Source organism: Aythya ferina (genome assembly GCF_964211825.1).
Source record: "Aythya ferina genome assembly, chromosome: Z".
NCBI lineage: Eukaryota > Metazoa > Chordata > Aves > Anseriformes > Anatidae > Aythya > Aythya ferina.
This window is the reverse complement of record NC_140299.1, coordinates 84784934-84796958: the sequence shown is the minus strand read 5'-3', so window position 1 is coordinate 84796958 and position 12025 is coordinate 84784934.

Here is a 12025-nt window from a genome sequence, read left to right as displayed (position 1 = left end):
GTGACTGGCAGCGCTTTGTCCATTCGGCAACGCAGCCTGTATCCCTGCAGTGTCATCTGTTTTGCCTGGTCTCAGCTTTAATTGAAATGTATTTTAAAGCAAGCAAGGAAATTCTTCAGTTTTCCTTCCTGCAGAACATATCACAAGGTAAATGGCTTTTCGTGGTGATTACTGCTATATATTGAGCAAACAGGCTAAGTGTTATCAAACTTCTCGTTTTTAATTTTCTTCTTATTGATTTCAAAATTTAACTATAAAACAACTTGAATTGCATACAACGTTTTTATATTTCACACCTAATAACTTCCAAACAGCTGTATAATTGGAAGGAAGCAGTACCTGGAGTTAAAGAAATAGATTTCTGTATTGTTCTTAAAGTCTCCAGTAAACTACAATTCACTGTGTAATGATAAAGACCAGAGCTTTATGTCGTCTGCTCTAAACACCACCACCACCCAATTTAGAGTGAATGCAAATAAAGAAAAAGAAATTACCCCCAAAATACCTAAAGAAGGGGAAAAAACAATCTTCTGTGGTAATTATTCTCAAAGGGATGCAAGGACTGAAATCACCCTGCAATGATAATTGTATGTACGTAAACCAGTATGAGTTATTTGCATCCTGAATGAAGCACCTTTTGGCATCAACGCTGTGGGATGAGTTCCACACAAAAGTAGAGGACATCAGGGAGCAGTGACCACCCCTGCCATGGGAGAGGTGAAGTGCCTTACTCCAGCTGGGTGCTGAGAGCATGGTGATGGAAATGCCAAGCAGCAAACTAAGCAGAAGGTAGCAGAGTTGGCAATAGACATAATTATGCTCTTAGCATCTATGGTGGTTTCACTCAGGTGGTTTACTTACAAGCTCCACCACAACTGCTCTCTCACTCCCCTTCTCCTCAAAGAGGAAAGGGGAGAAAATACAACACAAAGAGCTTGAGGTTGGAGATGACAATGGTTTAATTAAAGGGAAAGGGAATGGGGAGAAAAAGAAAAGAAACAATAAGGCCGTGCGGAAGCACAGAGAGAAGGAAAAATAATTATTCTCTACTTCCCATCAATGAGCAATATTTGGCCAGGTCCTGGGAAGCACGGATGTAACAGATGTAGTATGTACCGTTTGCCTTGGTGGGTTGGTGGGAGTGGTGCGATGTAGTCAATCTGCCAGGCCTCACCATATCGAAATCCAAGCCATCTCCCCCTATTCCAGGGAGACTTTACCCTCATGGCTTGTTTGATTGCAGCACAGATCTCACACTGATGGCTAACCTCTGTGATGGCCTCAATGGTCAGGTCCACCGCTTGATCACGAGCCCATCTGTATGTGGCATCCCTCCCCAGATGTCCTGATGTTTCATGGGCCCATCGAGCTACAAACAACTCACCCTTACGTCCTGAGTCCAGGTCCACCTGAGCCACTTCAATTTTCGAAGCTCAGCCACTTCTTCCTTCTTCTGATGTTCTTCAGTGGCACGATTCTTAGGCATGTGGGCATCTACATGATGTACCTTTACAGCCAGGTTTTCTACCCAGACAGCAATATCTTGCCACAGGGTAGCAGCCCAGATAGGTTTACCTCTGCGCTGCCAGTTGTTCTGTTTCCATTGCCGCAGCCACCCCCACAGAGCATTTGCCACCATCCATGAATCAGTGTAGAGATACATTACTGGTCATTTTTCTCTTTCAGCAGTTTCTAGAGCCAGTTGTACAGCTTCACTTCTGCATACTGATGCAACTCACCTTCCCCTTCCATGGCCTCCACAACTCGTTGTGTGGGACTCCTCTCAGCAGCTTTCCACTTCAGATAGCTCCCTACCACACGGCAGCATCCGTCAGTGAACAACACATACTACATTCTGTCTTCTGGCAACTCATTGTATGGTGGTACTTCTTCAGCACGAGTTACCTCTTCTGTCAGCACTCTGAAATCCCTGCCCTCTGGCCAGTCCATGATCTCTTCCAGGATTCCCAGGTGGTTGGGTTTCCCCATTTGAGCCTGCTGTGTAATTAACGCTACCCACTTACTCCACAGTTGCATGGTGTGTAGTGGGGATTTTCCCTTCGAATATCCAATGTAACACAGGTAGCCATGGGGCCAAGAGGAGTTGTGCTTCTGTACCAACAGCTTCTGAAGTGGCTCAAATCCCCTCATATGCTGTTAATATTTCCTTTTCAGTTGGGGTGTAATTGACTTCTGATCCTTGATAGCCCCAGCTCCAGAACCCCAGACGTCAACCTCAAGTTTCTCCTGGGGTCTTCTGCCAGAGGCTCCAGGTGAGCCCATGCTCCCCAGCTGCAGTGTAAAGTGTGTTTTGCACAGCTGGCCCAGTACGGACAGGCCCAAGGGCTACTGCATGAGCTATTTCTTGTTTGAGTTGTTCAAAAGCCTCTTGTTGCTCGGGGCCTCACTCGAAAGAGTTCCTTTTGGGTCACTCGATATAGAGGACTCACAAGCTGACTATAGCCTGGTACATGCATTCTCCACAGTCCCACAGGGCCTAGGAAAGCTTGTGTTTTTTTTTTACTAGTTGGCAGAGACATTGTCGTTATTTTGTTGATCACATCCATTGGAATGTGGCGACGTCCATCCTGCCATTTTACCCCCAAGAACCGGATTTCCTGTGTGGGCCCCTTGACCTTATTCTGTTTAATAGCAAAGCCAGCTTTCAGAAGAATTTGGATTATTTTCTTCCGGTTCTCAAAAATTTCTGCTGTGTTACCCCATACAATGATATCATCGATGTACTGCAGGTGTTCAGGAGCGTTCCCCTGTTCCAGTGTCGTCTGGATCAGCCCACGGCAAATGGTATTGCTGCATTTCCACCCCTGGGGCAGTCGATTCCAAGTATACTGAATGACCCTCCAAGTGAAAGCAAACTGAGGCCTGCATGCTGCTGCCAGAGGGACTCAGAAAAATGCATTAGCGATATGGATTGCACCATACCACTTGCTGCCTTTGGCTCTGGTTCATACTGAAGTTCTAGCATGTCCAGCACTGCAGCACTCAGTGGTGGCGGGACTTCATTCAGGCCCCAATAGTCCACCGTTAGCCTCCACTCGCCATTAGACTTTTGCACTGGCCGTATAGGACTACTCAAGGCTGGGCGAGTCTTGCTGATCACTCCTTGGCTCTGCAGGTGATGAGCTAACTCCTGGATAGGGATCAGGGAGTCTCGGTTGGTGCGATATTGCTGCCGGTGCACAGCTGTAGTCACAATCGGCACTTGCTGTTCTTCAATCCTCAGCAATCCTACAGCAGAAGGGTCTTCTGAGAGACCAGGCAAGGTAGACAGCTGCTTAATCTTCTCTGTGCTCAAGGCAGCTAAGCCAAAAGCCCACCGGTACCCTTTTGGATCCTCGAAGTACCCTTTCTTAAGGTAGACTATGCCAAGGATGCACGGAGCCTCTGGGGCATTCATGTTGGGGTGCTTTTGCCACTCCTTCCCAGTTAGACTCACTTCAGCCTCCAATACAGTTAGTTGTTGGGATTCCCCTGTCACTCCAGAGACAGAGATGAGTTCTGCTGCTTGGTGGCCTGATGGCATTAGGGTACACTGTGCACCTGTGTCCACCAAAGCTTTATATTTCTGCGGTTCTGGTGTGCCAGGCCATCAAATCCACACAGCCCAGTAAATCATGTTGTCCCTCTCCTCTACCTGGCCAGAGGCAGGGCCCCACTGGTCCTTGTTGGAGCATCTATCATTTATTTCTTCCACATGTGAAGCAGAGGTCTATTTGTCAGGGTCAGGAGTAATACTAGCCCTTCTACTGCCTCTGGGGGACTGCCCAACAGAAACTGGGGCAGCAATCCTCCGAGGGGCCCCTTTTCTTGCTGCTCTATCTTTCCGCAGTTCACGTATGCAAGCAGCTAGGGCCGAGGTCGCTTCACTGTTCCACTTCCTCATATCTTCCCCATGGTCACGTAAATAAAACCACAAGGTGCCCCCCTCACCCCCCCGGATTCTCCCTTGCTTGAGCCGGAGACTGCTGGCACTTGATGGCTGCAAGATTCTTCCATCTGGGTGAGGAGGAAGCTATGTGTTCTTCTACCCGTTGGGACAGTCTCTCCACGGCTGAAATGCAGGCCCGTACTGGGGCAGAGAGATTTTCTTCCTATTTATGAAGCTGGTTGGACATGGTATCCACAGTTGGCCCCACCCCGTCCTCCCAATCCATTGCTGCCAGTGTGCTGGCATTTGATGAGGGTGCAGCCCGTACAAACTTCCGCCACATGGGTGCTGGGCACTGGACTTCATCAGGCTCTTTAGGTGTCTGGGCATTGTTCAAATCACTAGAAATCATCTCCAGCACAGCTAATACTCGCAGGTGCTGGAGACCTTTATCCCTAGTGGTCCACTTGCCTACTTGATATACAATATCTTCCTTGTGGGGACACCCTTCAATCACAGCTGCTAGGAGTCGCCTCCAGAGCATGAGAATCTGTGCCTCTCTCCCAATTACTCTATCAATGAGACTTTCTCTGGAGAGGGATCCAAGCTGCTTGGCTTTACTGCCTTCTAGTTTTTGGCTATTGGCCCCAGTGTCCCAGCATCAAAGCAGCCAGGTGAGGATGTGCTCACCTGGATGACGACTGAAATCCTTTCTTATTTCTTGCAACTCGCTCAAGGATAGAGATCAAGTGGTTTCTGATTCATTTATGGTTTTGGTCTGTTCTCCCTGATGTTGCCATGATGCTGCTGCTTTAGAGCTGCCTGCCTTTTTCTCTTTTCCCTTGTCCTTAGGAGGAGCTTCTTCCCTTACTAAACAAGCTGACTTCCGTTTCCATTGTTTTGTCTTGACTATAGGGGCGACTGATCCCATAGATGGTTGGTCCTCTATGGTGGTCACAGTGTGTGTTATTTTGTCCCCCAATTCAGGAACTTCCCCATCCCCTTCAGGGTGCTGGGCAGTGTTAATTGATATTTGATAGGCGTAAGCCAGACCCCAGCAGAGTGCAGCAAGCTGGTGTTCTCTGGTATTGCCAGAGTCAGAGCATACGTCTTCCAAACATTCTACTAGTTTTCTTGGATTTTGCACTTGTTCAGGGGTGAAGTTAAGAGGAGAAAACCGTGACAGGCACCCGCCCATATCCCCCCATACACCTTGCCACCCTCTGTCTCAGGGCAGGTCCTTGGATGATATTCTTAATAAATTGTTTGAAGGTAGGGAGGAAGACAAACACTAGAACTAGTAATAGGAGGATAACATCTGACCAAGGGTATCCAAAATACTCAAAGGCTGCTGCAATTAGCTCACAGGGAGAGAAGAAGAAGGCACCACCCCCCATATTATTCACAGATTGACTGCTAGGGGAGAAAAAGAAGGCAGTGAAATTCTTAATATTTCCAAAAAGATCATCTCCAGGAGACCAGAATGACAACAATGCTGGGCCTGAGTACGAGACCAAATTGAAGGCCAGCATGTTACAGCACAGCATGATAAAGAAGCCAAAAACAGACTTCAACACGTTCTCCAATTGGATGCAGAGTTAAAAAGAGAACAGAGAATGGACTACATACAACATAGTCACACAGAAAAATATGAACAGAAAACCAAACATTGTGACTAGTGTATGCTACTTGTAAATACTTTAATCAATTCTACTGTTATCCCAACCCTTGAGCCCACTTTGGGTGGCAAAAAGGACTGTGGTGATTTTACTCAGGTGGGCAGCTGAGGTCCACCACAACGGCTCTCTCACTCCTGCTCTCCTCAAAGGGGAAAGGGGAGAAAATACAGCACAAAGAGCTCGAGGTTGGAGATGAGAATGGTTTAATTAAAAGGAAGGGGAATGGGGAGAAAAAGAAACAAAAGAAACAATAAGGCCGCATGGAAGCACAGAGAGAAGGAAAAAGAAATATTCTCTACTTCCCATCAGTGAGAGATGTTTGGCCATGTCCTGGGAAGCAGAGCCTCAAAACATGTAGCGGTTGTTCAGGAGGAACAGCCCCCTCCCCCACAAGAGCCCCCCCTTTTATTGCTGAGTGTGGCATCAGGTGCTATGGAATGTCCCTTTGGTTGGTTTAGGTCAGCTGCCCTGGTGATGGCCCCTCCCCATCACTTGCCCACCCCCAGCCTGCTGGCTCCTGGGGGCTTGGAAGGAGTCCTGATGCTGTGCCAACACTATGCAGCAAGAGACACAACACTGGAGTGATACCAGTGCTGTTCCAGGTACGAGTGCAGAGCACAGCACTGTGTGGGCTGCTGCAGGGAAAAGGTGACTCCAGCCCAGACAGACCCAACACAGCATCACGGCCAGTACATGGGCCTGGCCAATTCTGCCTTGCTCCCCGCAACCCTGTGAGCCTGACTGCAGGTGTTGGGTGGGAAAGCCCCTGACCATGGATGCCAGCTGCCCTGCTACAGCCTGGTGCAAGGGGCAGGTGCCAGCAGAGAGCCCACCTCCACTGCCCGGCCACCCCCAGCCCCCACAGGGAGCCCCGCGCTGGCACTGCCAGTGGCTTGTGCTAAAGTTATCACACAGGGCAGGTGGCTAAGTGATTTGTGTTCTGGCAGCTCAGCTCCCCAGGGGCTTCTGAAGAGCGAGCGGTGAGAATGAGAAGGGTGCAAGACCTGACTTTTTGCCTGCAACAAGCCCCTAGATGTGCACAGCCATAGTGGTGCGAAAGGCAGGCTTATTGCAGGTAAACTTGCTGTGCCATATGGGGCCTTGGGAAGTGTTTTGGGGTATGCATATTAAAAGAGATTAAAAAACTAGAGAGCCTCATTCTCACCTGTCAAAAATACATCTGCTCCTCCACAATAATGAGGGGAACATCTGAGTTGCTCCTACTGGTACTCCACAGATGTGAAAATCCGGTGCTTCTGGCAAATTTCTCTGGGGCAGGACCTTTGCTTGTTCCAGGTCCTAGCTGTACCTTTAAGAAGGATCCCGCATCCCAGAATATGCATCCCAACCAAACCCTTCTGAGCACATGTCTAGCCAGTATTTTATCTAGAACTGCTGTGAATAAAAAAAACCTTCCTGAGTTATAACAGTCTGGGGCCTGAAAATGTGCAAATGTTTTCATCCATTCTAGCTCCCTGCTCCTTTGAAAATCTGCTGCGAATATGCAGGCCTTACTGCACAAAGGCTGTGGTGACTAGCATGAAAAAATATTTATTGAAGGGTTCTCGCATTAGGTGCTGTGGTTACCAAAACTATAGAAGGAAGCTTTTCTGTAAGCCATTGAAATGTTCTGGCTAACATTCCCACATAAAGCATGTGCTGTGTCTTGTCTAGTAAATTCTAGTAAATATTCTAGGGGAAAAAAAAAATGAAATCTCTTTAGCTGGTTAGAAGCAAAACCTGAAAAGATTATTATTATTATTATTATTTTCAGCGAAGATTTACACTTGTATCTATTTATGTACATACAGGCAGCATGTTGATGGAGATGTATTTATTTACATCAGTAAGTTGGCCAAGAAGGAGCAGGAGAATATTTTATTAGGTTCCTGCATGTATTGAATGCCTGAGCTAAAGAAATTCTGGGCAGAGGAGGACTCTGAATGCTGCCCATCTCCTGATCCTGGCCATTTATTTGATGAGAGCTATATGTTTTTGAGGCTGTGACCCACCAACCTTTTTTTCAATCCATTGGGGACAATTGGGATTTTAACGTGAAACACAAAGTAAGAATGATGCTGGGTCTTCTGGGTTAACACCCTGGGTATGTCTCCCTAGGAACCCTGACAAAGCCTTAGATTTCTTAATCTCCTGTCTTCCGTTTGCATTTTCTGAACAATTTTATGTCTAGCAAAGGGCTCAACATCATCTGTATTTTCCTCTTTGCTGGCAATTGTTGGAAGCAGACTATTCAGTGAGTTAACTTCCTATCTTTCAATCTACCTCTTTTCCTAGCAATTCTCAAAGTAAAGGAATCAATTTGACCGTATTTTGGTGTTTAATAGCAGCAAACCTGAAACTTACAGTGCTGGATGAAGCTGGGCTGAAATTTTTGTTCTTCACTTTCTCAAGAGAGACTGGAAAAGGAAGCATTGTGTAGTATAGTCAATCTCTTTCCTGCTATCGTTCCCATCAGCAAAACCTTCATTCTTGGTCTCTTTACTTTGCAGCAAAGCCCAAATGGGCACCTCTTTTAAAAATATCCATGGGAGGATGCCTTTGGAAAGAAGGAAGCAAGGCTTATAACTGAACAAACTGTTCCTTCAGGCAGAAGTGCAGCCCTGGAGCAATCTTCTGCTCTCTGCTCAGCATACATGTAGAAGCTACCTTACAGCATTGTGTGCCGCTGGGCACCCAGCACTGTGTCTGTCCCATGCCTGATGGCGCTGGCCAAGTCTGAGCTGAGTGCCAATGGTGGCTGTGCCGTGAGGCACCTGGCCTGCAGACGCAAAGGCCAGAGCTCTGTGCTCTGCTCCAGCTTCTGCGATGCCCAGCCACGTCTCCTGCCTTCCTCCTTGCCTCCTGGCAGCCGCTCCCCCCTGCCGTGCCTTCTGACAGATCCCCAGGCTGCCCTCCGAGCGCGCGGCCTTCCCCTGCGGGTGCTGATGCTCGCAGAGCTGTGCCCCCCTGCTCGGGGAAGCCCGGGAGCTGCCGTCCGGCTGCGCGGCGCTCCCAGGAGGCCAGGCCCTCGCTCCTCCGCACCACTGCGGCGGTCTCAGAGGGCGCGCTGGGGTTTCTCACACAGCTCTCAGGAAGAGGCAGAAGCCAGCATCTGGTGTGGCTTGGCCTCCCTCTGATGTGGGCTCGTTTTCAGCTGTGCACGTAAGCGTGTCGCCAGGAAGAAAGTGACGCAAAGGTGACTTTTTTAAAACCTTTTGTCTTGACCTTAACTGTCAAAATAACCACATTTGAAGGCAGCGAAAGTGACTGCCTGAGAGAAGGGATCAAAGCACTCGCCATGGCCCACAGCCTTTCCACACTGGACTGGCAAAAGAGGTATGGGCAGGAGTCAGCCTGTTCATCACCAACAGACCAGGGTTGCCTTCTGCTCTGACACAGGTTTCTCTCAGAAAAACACAGTCCCTGGTCATTGTATGGTTGTAGACTGCAGAAAACAGTCCCAGAAGCACAGAACGGGGTGGAGAGGAGTAGCCCATGGAGTGCAGGACAGCAAAAAGTTTCTGCAGATGTCTGAGGCACGTTGCATCCTGGTGAAAGCTGGGCTGCTCCCTGCTGCAGGGCAGCAGAGGCTGAGTGCTCCTGGCCAGGACCTCCCGACACCATACTGCTAAGGGGTAGAGCCATTAGGTGTGTAAGAGGAGAGCACAAGTCATAGCACATGTCGGCTGAAAAGGAGAAGTCTCGGTATTTCCTGCTCTCCTCTCACACTCTTGAAAATAAAACCTGTCAGCTGCAGCACCTCAGCTCTGCCCTGTTACTTGACTGACTGGGCTAGGAAACAAAGCACTGATAAGACTGGTGACATCTCTTGGGGTCAGTTCAGAGACGAGATCAGCACCCAACAGGGACAGAGCACCCCTCACTGCCCAACAGAACACCCCTCTTGTGTGGACCAGTGGAGCGAGCACTGCTGCTGCTGGGATGCCTCTTCCCCATGCCTGTGTCCCTCAGGCTTCATTTCCTGATGGCTTTCTGTGGACTGTTCTCTAAAGATCACAGAGGGCATTGCAATGTGCCTTCTGTGTGTGCTCAACTTTTCGGGAGAGACCGTCTACCACATTGTAAATTACCATAGTCTATTTAGCATACCCATCTCAGAGCTCAGTTTTATCTGAGGGAACATGCTGGGCCACAGTCGCCACTAGATCTCCCATATTTTCATTTTAAAATGAAAAATGAAAGAGGAAAAAGAGCCTATGGTAATGCAGAAAAGAAATATGTATTTCTGAAACAGCAGAACACACCCTTTATTCCAGCTTAGGGGTAGAACATCATTTGTAACAGCCCTCCCCCAGATTTGGTATTGGTGTGTGTTACAGGAAGGTGAGGCAATGCAAATGACTTGAAATGCGTTGCTGGGCTTTGGAAGCTCTGTGCAGCCCTCTGCTTCTCCACTTACCCAAAGTTATGATTAATCACTTCTCAGGAAAAGGAGACTACCAAATCTGACTGATATATGGGGAGGCAAGGCAATGCAAATTCTTTGCTGTGGAGGTTCCACGTGGTTTGGCTACAAACTGACATGATCAGCCTCAAAGAGTGCTGGGGTTTGCTGGATGTGTGAGAGCATGGTGCGTTCAGGGGGTTACCCTCTCACTTCCCGGCTTTATGCACCAGAGAGAAAAAGTGTGGTTCACTTTAGAGAAGATAGCAACCACTGTCTTGGAATACTCCACAAACTGCTGGATTTGTGCTGCACCACGTTTTGCTCTTCACTCCTTTTTTTGCCTGTTGCTTTCCATTTACGAAAAGCACAACACAACCCTGAGGCCAGGGATGCCCTCTGCCTGCAGCCATCGTCGTGGATGTCCCTTTACTGGTAGTTTTCAGGTACAAGCCCGACATCATGCCCAGGCAGAAGTTGTTTCGGGGAACAGCAGTATGCCACTTGCCAGACACCCTTCCAAATGGCTCCTGCTTGAGCTGTGGTCTCTTTCATGGCAGTTGCAAGCTCTGGTCACACCAGGATTGCCTTCAGGTGGAAGCAGAATTCTGCTTTTCCTGGGGATGCACAGGGCAGATATTTCTCATGCCAGCCTCTATTGCTGTACTGCTGCCCTACGTGCCAGGCTGTGCATCCTGCAGCTGGGTGCAGGATGGGGCCCAGAGCATCTTGCAGTGTCTCTCCCCAGCAGCACTCCTGAGTCCTGCTCCCCTTAGTCCCCCCCCAGCAAGTACCACCCCGAGCCGAGCCTCCCCGTCCCTCGCAGCCGTCCCTGACAGCTGGCAGGGAGCGAGGCGAGCCCTGTGCCTGCAGCAGCCTGCGCGCTATTTTCAAAACCGCGCTGCATTGTGCAGCCCGACAACCCGCCGGCAGCCCGAGCAGCACGGAGCCGGGGGTCCGGGGAGCACCGCTGTCAGCGGCCGGTGCGGGTCCGAGGAGCGGAGCCCCCGCACGGCCCCGGGCCGCCGCCGGAGGCAGGGGAAAGGACGGGCAGGGCCGCGCATCCCGCAGAGCGGCGGCTGCCGGCGGGCTCCGCAGCCTCCCGCCTCCTGCAGCCATCCGGGACCCCCCTCCCGACTCCGCCGGCTCCCGCACAGAGCCGTGCGTCCCGCTCCCTTCCCTCCGCAAGCTCCGGGAAACCCGCTCGGGCCCCGCAGCGCCGCGGGGCCGTGGGGCGGGGAGGCCGGGGGCAGGCGGGAGGGAGGGCGAGCGCCTGCGGCGAGGGGGTGCTGAGGTTTATTTGCTGAATTTTTGTTTTTATTTTTTTTGCTATTATTGATGTTGGTGGTGGGCTTTTGTTGGTTGGCTTGTTCTCTGCCCCTTGCCAGGGGAGAGCCGCCGGGAGAGGCCAAACCCGAGTGGGCTCGTTCGCACGGCGGCTCGCCGTTCGCGGCGGGTGGCGGAAAGCGGGCTCAGGCCATCCGGTTATTTTTATGTAAGCAAATGAGAGCGAAGAAACGTTGGTGAAAAGGGAAGCAAGAGAGCAAGAGGCAGGAACCGGCCGGCCTCCCGCCGCGATGCTCACAGGATGGAGCAGGGCGGCCCGGAGCCGCCGTGCCCCTGGGGGCCTCGGGGGGACCCAGCTGCGGCCTGAGCTGCGGGACCCCCCCACCCCCCGCAGCCCGGTTTTGAGGAGCGGCGGCCTCCGGGTCGGAGCCGGGGAGGGGGCCCAGGGCTCAGGGGCGCACTGCCGGGGGGCGGGCAGAGCAGCGCACCCCCAAACCCAACCCCCCCCCGCGTCCTTCCCCGCCGGGCCCCGGCGTCGGCGGGCCGCAGGGGCAGCTCCCCGCGGGGATGCAGCCCACGCGGGGCCGGGACCCTGCTGGGCGGCTGCGGGTGGACGGGGACCCCCCCCACGGCTCTCCATTCCCCGCTCTGCCCGGCCCCCGGTCCCGCCGCCCGCTCCCCGCACCGGAGGCCGGGAGAGGCCGGTCCGGGACCCCACGGCCTCTCCCGCGTGGGCTCTACCGGCGAAGGAGATCAAACGCCAGC